At 44.9% G+C, this 12,750-nt stretch overlaps 1 protein-coding gene across 1 annotated transcript in view; it reads left to right on the top strand.

The window, feature by feature from the left end:
- Window positions 1-12,750, top strand: part of FAM237B (family with sequence similarity 237 member B) — a 1,214,420-nt gene that overhangs the window by 1,193,044 nt on the left and 8,626 nt on the right. The gene's annotated exons all lie outside the window — the stretch shown is intronic.

The following is a 12,750-nucleotide window of genomic DNA, read 5'->3' as shown; positions in this document are numbered from 1 at the left end:
GCAAGCTACCCTCTTCTCATCATAAGAATAAGGATATATTTAGGCTGCTTTCAGCACATTCCCAGGATATTGGTGACCAGTCAAATACTGATTTTGCTATCTTAAATTTTGCATTCTTGGCTATTCTTCAAGGACCTCTAATTCCCGTCACATTGCAGTAGCTGTAAATCCTGCCTCCAGAAAAATGAATTTAATGTGAGTGGAATGTCATCTCAGAGCAAGAAGCAGGAAAGGCTGCACCTAAGATAATGGGGCCAAACAGAGAACTTGGAAAGAATGAAATAAATTAAATAAAACAAAAGTGAAGAGAAAGAGGGAAGAGAAAGGAAGAGCAGAGCCAAAGGTGGTGGATACTGTGAGGACAGGAAGATGGAAGGAAGAGGAAAAGGTGGGGAGAAGAGTTGTCAAGGAGAGAATGTGCATTACAATGTCAAGGTCAGACACAGGAGCTTCTGGGGAAAGTATGGAGGGCACAACCCCTCTCCTAGGAGTATACAGCAGAACATTTGTACAAATGTACAACACTTCAATCCACGTTGAATGGGTGTCTGTCCACTGATGAACTTGGAAAACTCTGCAAGTAACTTAGCAAGTATGGGCTTTTGGAGCTACTGCAGAGCAACAGTTGCAAGAAAATTTATTTCAGAATACTAGCTTCAGGAAGACAAACCTTGCAACACTCCGACTATGTATTCTCTGTAGAGTTAACACAAGCAATAAGCACCTGGATCTAAGTATCCGAATTAGCTTAGTTCAGGTGTGAGCAGCCACCGTGAAGAGCTAGATTCAAGTTATGGCATCCTCACTGGTTCTGCACTCCCCCTATGTATTGCTAGGACCTGGGGACAAATGCCATGATTCTTTCCCAGTGAATTGTGGGTGAACGTGTTTGTCCTTATGGACACATGAGGGAAATCCTGGAAAGCCACTGGAAGACAATCTGCATTTGAATGATTTAGCCTGGGTCCTCACTGCAAAACAGGTGGGTCACCAGCCTAAGGTGAAAGCAGAACCCAGGCTGTAGCCTGTACCCTAGCAATGCCTGCTGGTCTGGGTTGAACAATGTCTACCTGTTAAATAAAAATGAAGGTTCCCCTGCCAGTTCAAGGTGGTTCTTTATACCCCCAGCTCTTGTCCCAGCCTCATGAAAACAGGTGAAGCTAGTTGCTGCCCCTTTCCCCAGGAGCTCAAGCCTCAAAGGCTGGGAATCTGCATCAGCTTTGGGATTTTGCCTCAATCACTCCCTTGTGATTCTAGATTCTACAAGGAAATCCCTCAGCAAGGAAGGATCACACAAATACATATAACGCTTATTACAGGTCTCTGAATATTCTATGGTCCCATATTATCTGGTCCATCTCGATATAACAGTCTTTGAAATTGTTACACTTTCAAGGGCTGGCTCATGCATACAGATACGATTCATAACATCAAATGCAGTAGACTCAAGACAGGCCTGTGATAGCTGTCACAAGAGGATTTTGTGTGTGCATTGTGGGGAGGGGAGTTAGGGGCAACACTTGAGTAAGAGCCCTAGCTAGTTTTGCAGTGAAGACATTCCCTCAGAGTGGTGTGAAGTTTCACTATCATCAGTTTAAAGTTTTTCTTTGAGGGAGTAAGGATCCATTGACAATTCAGGACATTAGTGTTACCGTGGTAAAAAAGGAGTTTCATTATAACTGTTCTACAGTGTGCATGAGGATGTGACTGAACACATGCATGTGTGTGAACAATACAAATACTGACTGGTTAAAAGGGCAAGAACAAGAATATATTGCTTCAATGGGAAACAAAATGTTTATAGGCACCTTTAACTAAATCTTGCTGTCAGTTTCATGTAGAAACCTTCAGTGCTCTTCAGGAAAGGATACAGGTCACGGCAGGAGCAATGTTGTGGGAAGGATGTTCTAATGATGGCCCTGGGTGGTACTATAGAATCATAGAAATGTAGGGCTGGAAGGGGATCTTGAGAGGTCATCTAGTCTAGCCCCCTGCACATAGGCAGGACCAAGTATACCTAGACCATCCCTGACAGGTGTTTGTCTAACCTGTTCTTAAAATACTCCAATAATGGGGATTTCATAACCCTCCTTGAAAGCCTATTCCAGTGCTTACCTATCCTTACAGTTCGAAAGTTTTTTTCCTAATATCTAACCTAAATCTCCATTGCTGTAGATTAAGTCAATTACTTCTTGTCCTATCTTCAAATGCATATGGAGAACAATTGATCACCGTCATCTTTATAACAGCCCTTAATATAGTTGAAAATTGTTACCAGGTCCCCCCTTAGTCTTTTCTCAAAACTAAACATGGCCAATTATTTTAACCTTTGCTTATACATCAAGTTTTCTAAACCTTGTATCATTCTTGTTGCTCTCCTCTGGAATCTTACCAATTTGTCCACATTTTTTAAAAGTGTGGCACCCAGAACTGGATACATTACTACCTCTGAGGCCTCACCAGTGCCGAATACAGTGAGACAGTTACCGCCCATGTCTTATATACAACACATCCCAGAATATTAGCCTTTTTTGCAATTGTATCACATTGTTGTCTCATATTCAATTTGAGATCTGCTATAACCCCCAGATCCTTTTCAGCTGTACCACCACCTAGGCAGTTATTCCCCATTTGGTAGTTGTGCATTTGATTTTTCATAACTAAATGTAGTACTTTGCACTTATCTTGATTGAATTTAAGCTTATTGATTTCAGACCAGTTCTAAAATTTCGCAGGGTCATTTTGAATTCTAATCTTGTCCCCCAAAGTGCTTGTGACCTCCCTCTACTCCCAGTTTGGTGTCATCTGCAAATTTTATGAGCATACTCTACACTCCATTATACAAGTCATTAAGGAAAATATTGAATACCATTAGACCAAGGACTGACTCCTGTGGGACCCCTCCAGATATGTTCTCCCAGTTTGACGGCAAACCATTGATAATTACATTCTGAGTACAGTCTTTTAACCAGTTGTGCAACTACCTTATAATAGTTTCATGCAGACAACATTTCCCTCATTTGCTGATGGGATTGTCAGGTGGGACTGTGTCAAAAACCTTTCTAAAATCAAGATATATCACACCTACTGCTTCCCCATATCCACTAAGCTAGTAACCTCATCAAAGAAGGACATTAAGTTCATCTGGCATAATTTCTTCTTGACAAGTCCATGTTAGTTATTCCTTAAAACCCCATTATCCTGTAGGTGCTTACAAATTGATTTTTTACTAATTTGGTCATCTCTTTCAAATAGCAAAGTTGGGCTGACTGGTCTACAATTTCCCCAGTCCTCTTTGTTCTCCTTTTTAAAGATAGGTACTGTGTTTGCCCTTCTCCAGCCTTCTGGGACCTCACCTGATTCCATGAGCTCCCGAAGATCATCACTAATGGTTCCAAGGTTGCTTCAGCTAGTTCCTTAAGTATTCTAGGAGGAATTTCATCAGGTCCTGCCATCTTAAATACAGCTAATTTAATTAAATATTCTTTAATTTAGTTCTTTCCCTATTCTGGCTTGTGTTCCTTTCCCCCTTAATGGTAATATTAATTGTGTTAAGTACCTGTGCACAATTAACTTTTTAGCAAAGACTGTAGCAAATAGGCATTAAACACCCTAGTCCTCAGTCATCCATTACTAGCTCTCCTTCCCCACTAATTATTTCTTCCATTTTCTTTGTCTTTCTCTTGCCCATAATGTATTTAAAGAGCCTATTCTTATTGCCTTCTATGTCCCTTGCTCGGTGTAACTCATGTTGTGCCTTAGTCTTTCTGGTTTTGCCCCTACATGCTTGTGCTATTCTTTTGTGCTCACCTTTAGCAATTTGTCCATGTTTCCTCTTTTTGAAGGATTCCTTTTTGATTTTCACTCATGAAAGAGCTCCTGATGCAGCCATATTGGCCTTTTACCATTCTTCCCATCTTCCCTTCGCATTGGGATAGTTTGCTGTTGTGTTTTTAACATTGTCTCTCTGAGAAACTGCCAGCTCTCCTGAACTCTGTTTTCCCTTAGATATTCTTCCCATGGGATCTTGCCTATCAGTTCTGGGTTTGTTAAAGTCTGCTTTTTTCATATCTATTGTCCTTATTTTGCTGCTGTCACTCATCTCTTTCTTTAGAATCATTAAGTCTATCAGTTCATGATCACTTTCACCCAAGTTACCTTCCACCTGCAGATTCACATCGAATTCATCCCTGTCAGGCAGAATCAAGTCTAAAATGGCTTCCCCTCCTCTTCCCGGTTACTTACTGCACCTTTTGAACCAAAAAATTGTCCCCAGTACATGCCAAGAACTTACTGGACATTTAGTGTTTCAACAGATGTCTGGGTAGTTAAAATCCCTGATTATTACCATGTCTTGTGTTACTGATATTTCTGTCATTTGTTCTAGAAATGCCTCACTGGCCTCCTCTCCCTGATTTGGTAGTTTGTAATAGACCTCTACCGTGATGTCACCCTGGTTTTTTATTCTCCTTTTATCTTTACACGGAGACTTTCAGCTAGTCTGCCACTCACTTCCTTCTGGACCTCAGAACAGGTTAATATATTCTTGATGGATAACACAATACCTCTCCTCTTTTTTACCTGCCTGGCTTTCCTGAGCAAGCTATCCCCCTCTTTACCAGTATTCCAGTCATAAGATTATCCCACCAAGGCTCTGTGATGCCAATTAATAATTTATCTTATGTACTAGCACTTCCATTTCTTCTTGTTTATTCTCCATACTCCTTTTATTTGTGTATATACATATAAGATGCTGAGCAGATTCCTCCAACATCTAGCTCTCTGTTATGATCACCATCACCCCCAATGCCTTCTTTCTCCCCACCCCCACCCCCAGGTACAATGATGCCAGTTCTGGCTGCTTTCAGGTGCCAGCTCTCTCCTTCCTCTGTTGATGACAGTGATTTTGCTTAACTAAACAGATTTTCATTAACCAGCCTCAAGCTAACACAGTAAAAATATCAGAGGGTAGCCGTGTTAGTCTGGATCTGTAAAAGCAGCAAAGAATCCTGTGGCACCTTATAGACTAACAGACGTTTTGGAGCATGAGCTTTCGTGGGTGAATACCCACTTCCTCAGATGCATGCATCTGAGGAAGTGGGTATTCACCCACGAAAGCTCATGCTCCAAAACGTCTGTTAGTCTATAAGGTGCCACAGGATTCTTTGCTGCTTTTACAGTAAAAATAGCAGTGTGGATGTTACAGCTGTGGCAGAGACACTGGCTAGCCACCTGAGCTCAAACCCAGGATATCGGGTGCTGTTGAGAGCTTAAGTTGCTGCTGCTACAGCCACAACATCTACACTGCTATTTTGAGCATACTAGCTTGAACCCTCTGCCCCCACCCAGGGCAAGTCTGTCTACCCAGGCAGGGAAGCTCACTCCCAGATGCAGTGTAGACACACCCTATGTTGGTGGGTTTGTAGGGAGTTGTGTACTTTGCCTGTCAGTGATGATGCCATCAAATATGTCCTATTTCTTACTGTGTGGTGTCCTGTCCTTCCTTATGTTTGAGGGACCTAACAGGTGAGATGAGATTTCTAATTTCCTCATGGATAAGATCACTCAGATCCAGATTAGCCTGAATGTATTTGTGGTATCAGGTCCATGTCTACAGGTGACTGTAAGCTGATGAGCTATTGCATTAGCTGGGGAAGGTGAAATCATGCTCCAAATGACTGCTTCATTCCAGTTCCTTTCTTTATTAATGTAGAAACAGAGATTCAAAGCAACTCAAAACTGTCTTACTGCCCTTAATGACTTGTCTTAGCCTTTATTTCCAAGGTTCCACAGCCCTCCTCCGTTAAGGCTTCTCCACAACTTGTTCCTGCTCCATGCAGGTGTCCCCTTCTCAAGACTTATGCTGACAGGTGCAGAGTGCCCCTCCCAGGTCCTTCCTTCATCCTTGGCCTCTCCTGTCTGCTCCTCTTCTTAACAGAAGGAAATCCTATACAGGAACTCCTCACATAACATTGTAGTTATGAGTCAGAGGGTGGGATATTTCCTAGGGAATGCCTTACTGCTAAATGAACTAGCAAGTCACTGAGCCCTGAAGGATTAACTCTTACAACACTCTAGAAGGCAGCAGGAAAGGAGGGAGGGCAAACAGATACACATACCCTGTGTGTGAGAGAAAAAATGTGCATTTCCTCTTTACGTAGCTGACCCCAGGCTTAAGTAAACTGCCTTGTTAATTAAATCAGTTTGCTGAGACCTGAGACTACAGCTACTGCCTAGAAGCTCCCTCCCCGCCATCGTGTGTCCCCTCTGCTCTACGGATATTTAGGCATTTGTCTTGCATCCCTACAGATCTTTTTTGTGCTGCACTCACCCAGGTGTGTTGCTGTGATGTCTGGGAACACATTCTATGGTTCTTTGTGCTGTTCAGTTCAGAGAAGAACCACAAAAATAATTAAAGGATTAAAAATTATTGTACTAATCCCTTTGGAATGCAGCAGCTGTGGTCTACTAGACAGGGGAAAATTGATGCATTTCACTGGAATTATCACCTTCATTTTCTTCCTTTCAGCCACAGCAGAGAAGTTGTCACTTCCTCCACTGGAGGAGTGGGCAAGGAGGGATCCCTAGTTCCTGCTTTGCTAAAGCTGTGAGAAAAGATGTGCCCTGCCAAAGAATGTGTTTATAACCCTGCTTGCCAATGTCCTGAAACTGCAGGTCCTGGAGAGAGGCCTTGACACCACACTTGGGGTGTAGTAGAGAAGGGGATCTCTTGTCAGACAGGTCCTTTCCAATCATAGAGAAACTCAGCTTATAGCAAGTCATTTTGTGACAAAAACCATATCACTAAAGGAGGGTTCCACTGTATATATTTTGAGAGAGAAATTTGTAATCTCTAAATCAACTAGCAGATAAAAATTTTGAGATTTGCTAATGAAAAGCACTGAATAAGAGTTAGATATTATTTATTTCACTGCTCTGGTAACTTGATCGCTATATTTCATGTCTGAAAGGTTATAAACATTATTTTTAAGAGAAAATCCAGAACAACTTTACAGTATTTAACATGGGTTGCAGTATTCCAATGAACTTGCCACTTGTATGATAATTAGCTGAATCACCTCCAATGGCACAAGCATAATAGTGAATGTTGGTCTTGAAATTGAACTGTATAAAAGAGAATAGGTAATATTCCTCTAACATCCTGAATGTAATTTAAAAAAGCAAGTCAAAGGACAGTTTTGCATAACTATTTTAATAAACTTGTATCTGTGACATAATTCAATTACACTGCACACTAAACACATAAAGACCCCGAAAAAGGCTTGACACATCTCAGTAGTCTGATGACATTAGAAACCACTCAACCATTCTATCCTGGAGCTTATCATGCTGTCATCAGAAGTTATTTACTCATCTAAGTATAGTTAATTATGGCATGGTCTTAATATGCATTACAATCTGTCTCTGCAATTAATTGTACTATCACAAACATAACATCATATACCAGTCCTACTGAAATTGGCACAACTCTAATTACATCAAAGGAATTACACTAGCATTGAATTTGACCTTATATCTTCATCTGTTCCTACTGCTTGTTCCTCAGTTGAAAATAATGATCGTGTTTAGAACAGTAAACAAAAGAAAGGGAAATGTAAAACATATGTGGTCCTGAAGAACTGGCCTCTGAATAGGATGTTTTTCAATGTACTCCATGAAACTTCAGCCTTTAACTCCTTAGTTTCAGAAGTTCCCAGCAAGAAGGCTAGTACTGAAAATGAATTTTCCAGGAGTCGATAGCACGATGGATTACAAACAGTGAGCTAAATACTGTACTGTACATAATCAGTAGGTCTCTAGTTTGATTGCTTGGTCTGGTTTTCATCATATATCTTGTTCAATGTCATTAATATTTTTTTTTACTATAGCTTCAGTTCATTCATTACATTTTAGTTTCAAAGCTGCTAAATATACACTGTAAAATACCAACTACGGTTACAGCAGCAGAAATACACATTTGTGAGAACTTATAAAGCACAGATATTGAGGGGGGGAAAGCTGCCAAGTGGCCTCCTGCTCAAATATAATTAGGTCACAATACATTAAAAAATTCTCTCCAATATCTGAGTCCTACCAAGGTAGCTGGTTTCAGAAAATTATTATGAAGGAAACTACAGGACAGGCACCAAATCCAGGGTGAGAGGTTGGCTTTCCACAAGATGTCCCATGGTAACCCCATCCAAACACAACAGTATTGCCTTGTGGAATTGACATAAATCCTAATAAAGGTATAAAGAGGAGGAGAAAACAACAGCCCAGGGTCATGGACATTGCTGAATAAACTTTAGGAAAAGACCTGACTGACAGATGTGTTAGGATAGTTTATGGCAGCGGTTCACAACAGAGGGTCCGCAGCCCCCTGGGCTTCCACGAACCCTTTCAGGTGGGCCACGAGGCTTTGCGGCTAAAACTCAGAGGCTGAGCCCCAGAACCTCCCATGAAGCCAGGAGCTGTGGGATTCAAGCCCTGGTCCCTGGTGCCCCCTGCAGGGCAGAAGCCCTGAGCCCATGGGCAGAGTTGGGGGGTACATAGGGCTGTTGCCCCTCCCTGAAACTACAGTGCAAGAGCTGAGGTGAGTCGGGGGTGGAGATGATCCTCCTTTCCTGGACCCTACCGTGCAGAGCTGACTCGACCCACACAGACTCCTGCCCACCCAGAATAGAAGTCAAACTACACCTATGCCTGAGTGCCGCCCCTTCCGAAGCCCGCACCCCCCGGCCCAGAGCCTCAAGTTTCCCCTCTTCACTGCTGGGCCCTGGAGTTTTTATAGCACGTTGTAGGGGGCTTCAGAAAGAAAAAGGTTGAGAACCCCTGGTTTTGGGGACACCTCTAAGCAACTATTCAAGTCTGGCCTAGGCTGACAGGCGCTGACAGACTTTACTATCTGTTCAGAGGTCTTTATGAAATAAGTCATCCAAGCAGCCATTCTCATTTCAGTCTCTCTATTCTGTTGGACATGCAGTCACAAAACAAATAATTTGTCCTGTCCTGTGAGATGCTCTGCACCCATTGGTTGATGATGATGCTCAGCAATTTCCAGAACAAAGTACTTACGGTATCAGACACCATCACAACTATGCAATAGCTCACCTCCCATTGCAAAAATGTACCTTTCTGCACCAGCCAGGGTAGGGCAAACCTTCACAGTCTAACTCTGCCCCGCCAATCATTTAAAGAATTTTTATCAATATTTTATGCCAATTATTTTCTTACATTTGACCTGTTAGTGATGATGCTATTCTAGTGAAACTTCAGTTACTGGTATTTTGGTTTCCATCTGAGATTAAAAAAACACACACAAAACTTTAAAACTACCCATCAGACAAGATACAGAACTACCAAGAAATATAATTTCAGGGGGTTGTGTAAAACCTAGAGATCACTTTGTCGAGGGTGTCAGTTATTTTGATGAGGATGCTTTAGCATATTGGCAACCAAAGCAGTCTGCAGAGGGCATATTCCAAGAAGCAAGTGAACACCTGTGTTCTCCAGAATTGTAGCCTTGGAATAAATTTCAAGGCAAGACTAATCAGGTGCACAGGAGTCCAGGCTGGATGTGACAAAGATATGCAAGATTATGGATCTACATCCCAAGAAAAACCATTGGATTTTCCAGGTAAGACAGACTTATCAAGGATGACTATTGCCTATGATCACAACATAGTCATATATGCTGAAAGAGGAATCAAGGATGATGACAAATTCTGCAGCCATTTCACCACTGAGAACCTGACTTATGAATAAGGGGCAACCACCAGCAATCACCACCTCACAATGCAGCATCTCACAATACAGCAAAGACTATATAATGCCCCAATGGGCATTATTTAGTCTTTGCTGCACTGAGTTTTCACCAATCGTCTTTAATCCCAATGAAAAAAAGTTGGCTGGCAAAGAAACAGTCTAATAGCCAAGAAAAAGGCAATAATGATAGAATTGAAAGTGCTGCATATAGTGGTGCATTTTGCCATCCACATACTGATGTTATCTCAGACCATAGTTTCATAGATTCATAGATTCTAGGACTGGAAGGGACCTTGAGAGGTCATCGAGTCCAGTCCCTTGCCCTCATGGCAGGACCAAATACTGTCTAGACCATCCCTGATAGACATTTATCTACCTACTCTTAAATAACTTCAGAGATGGAGATTCCACAACCTCCCTAGGCAATTTATTCCAGTGTTTAACCACTCTGACAGTTAGGAACTTTTTCCTAATGTCCAACCTAAACCTCCCTTGCTGCAGTTTAAGCCCATTGCCTCTTGCTCTATCCTTAGAGGCTAAGGTGAACAAGTTTTCTCATATGATCTCCTCCACTAGCCTTTATGTATATTTAAGAGTAGGAGGATACTATGGCACCCTATAGGTATCGATGAATAAGTGCCTATGAACACTCCTCCTTTCCAGAAATTATCAAAGCCATTCAAGAACAACCCTACCCATTCCCACCAAGAACCACAGCCTCAGACAGATAGCATCAATGGTCGCTGAAAGATCTAACCATAGACGTCGACGTCTAATGGCACCGGTGGGTGCTCAACCCCTCTCTGCCTCTGGCCCCGCCCCACCCCCATTCCAACTCCTTCCCCAAATCCCCCCACCAGCCCCACCTCTTCCCTGCCTCCTCCCCTGAGTGCACCATGTTCCCGCTCCTCTCCCTCCCTCCAGGAGCTTGCTACTGCTACAGCTGTTTGGCGGTGGCAAGCGCTGGGAGGAGCAGGGTGGAGGTGCGCAGGGCCAGCTTTAGGCCAATTCAACCAATTCCCCTGAATCGGGACCCGCCCCTAAGAGGGCCCCGCGCCCAAGTCCCAGTACGGAGTACCGGCAAGAGCCAGTGTGCTGCACTGGGTTGGCCTGGCTTCCCCGGGGGCAATTTAAAGGGCCTGGGGCTCCCAGCAGGGGCTGGAGCCCCAGGCCCTTTAAATTGCCACCAGAGCCCCACTGCTGGAGCCCTGGGATAGGGCTGCGGGGCTCTGGGGTCTATTTAAAAAGTCTGGGACTCCTGCTGCTTCTACCGCCCTGGCCCTTTAAATAGCAGCCAGAGCCTCGTCGCTTCCTCAAGGCTCTGGGGGCTATTTAAAGGGCCGGGGCAGTAGAAGCAGGGGAGCCCTGGGCCCTTTAAATAGCCCCCAGAGCCCTGGGGTAGCGGGGGGCTCCAGCTGCCTCTGCGGCCCCAGTCCTTTAAATAGCTGCGGGAGCACTGCCGCTTCCCCAGGGCTCCCATGGCTATTTACAAGGCCAGGGCAGTGGAAGCAGGGGAGCCCCGGGCCCTTTTAATAGCCGCCGAGCCCAGGGCTGCTGCTGCTACCCCGGTGGAGGAGGAAGGAAGAGAGGGCACTCACCTACAGGGTAGGCTTTACCCCCTGTACCTGCACCCCTTGCCCGCAGCCAGTCCCTGCTGCATCCCCTGCCCGCACCAGCCCCGTACCCCCTGCACTGCCCACACCAGCCCCTGCCTGCAGCCAGGCCCACACCCCCTGCCCTGCCCATACCCGCCCTTGTCTGCAGCCAGCCCTGCACCCCCTGCCCGCAGCCAGCCCCGTCTGCAGCCAGCCCCGCACCCCCTGCCCTGTCTCCAGCCAGTCCTGCAACCCCTGCCTGCAGCCAGCCTTTCTCCAGCCAGCCCTGACACACCCCCTGCCCTGCCCGCACCAGCTCCGCCCCCCCTGCCCTGTCTCCAGCCAACCCCTGCAGCACCCCTCTGCCTGAAGCCAGCCAGTCCCACACTCCTCTTCCTCCAGCCCCGCCAACCCCTGCTGCACTCCCCTGTGGCCCTGCCTGAAGCCAGCCAGCCCACCCCACACACCCCTGTCTCCAACCAGCTCCGCACCCCTTGCCCTGCCTGCAGCCAGATCCTATCTCCAGTAAGCCCATGCCCTGCCTCCAGTCAGCCCCATATCCACTGGTGCCCTGTAGTCCCCAATGAGAGGTGCAGCGAGCAGCTGGGACCCACATGTGCATACCACTAGGGTGACCAGACAGCAAGTGTGAAAAACAGGACAGGGGGTGGAGGGTAATAGGATCCTATATAAGAAAAGGACCCCAAAATCGGGACTGTCCCTATAAAATTGGGACCTCTGGTCACCCTAGCACACCCCCAGGGAATGGGGGGGACCCACACATGTGAAACGGAGCTTATTTCTAGTTCAGGCCCATCTTTTTAAAAAAGAACTTTAGGTAGGGTTAACATACATCTGTATTTTCCCAGACATGTCAGGCTTTTTGGTTCTTAAATCGCCATCCGGGTGGCATTTTTAAAATTTAAAATATGAACGTATGGTAACCCTATTGGTACAAAAAATATATACTGTGGCACAGCCCTTAAATCAGAACTTTTTATAGGGAATCGGTTTCTAAGAAATGAAAGGCTTTTTTTTACTTTTTTTTTTTGGTCATCCCTGCCGGGGCCCAGCTGAAAATGTTCGAACTGGGCCCCACATTTCCTAAAGCGAGCCCTGGAGGCGTGCTCAGGGGAGGAGGCAAAGGAGGAGAGAAGGTGGAGCGGAAAGCTTGGCTGCCGGGGCAGGGAGCTTGGCTGCTTGGCTGCCAGTGGATGCAGAGCACCCACTAATTTTTCCCCATGGGTGCTCCAGCCCTGGAGCACCCACAGAGTTGGCACCTATGGGCAGCTTATCAGTGTTGTTGTAGTCCTGTTGGTCCCAGGATATTAGCTAGACAAGGTGGATGAGGTATTATCTTTTACTGGAACAACTTCTGTTATTAAAGTTG

The sequence above is a fragment of the Gopherus flavomarginatus genome, chromosome 2, assembly GCF_025201925.1.
Source record: "Gopherus flavomarginatus isolate rGopFla2 chromosome 2, rGopFla2.mat.asm, whole genome shotgun sequence".
In the NCBI taxonomy this organism is placed as follows: Eukaryota; Metazoa; Chordata; order Testudines; family Testudinidae; genus Gopherus; species Gopherus flavomarginatus.
This window is presented reverse-complemented; position numbering and strand designations above follow the sequence as displayed.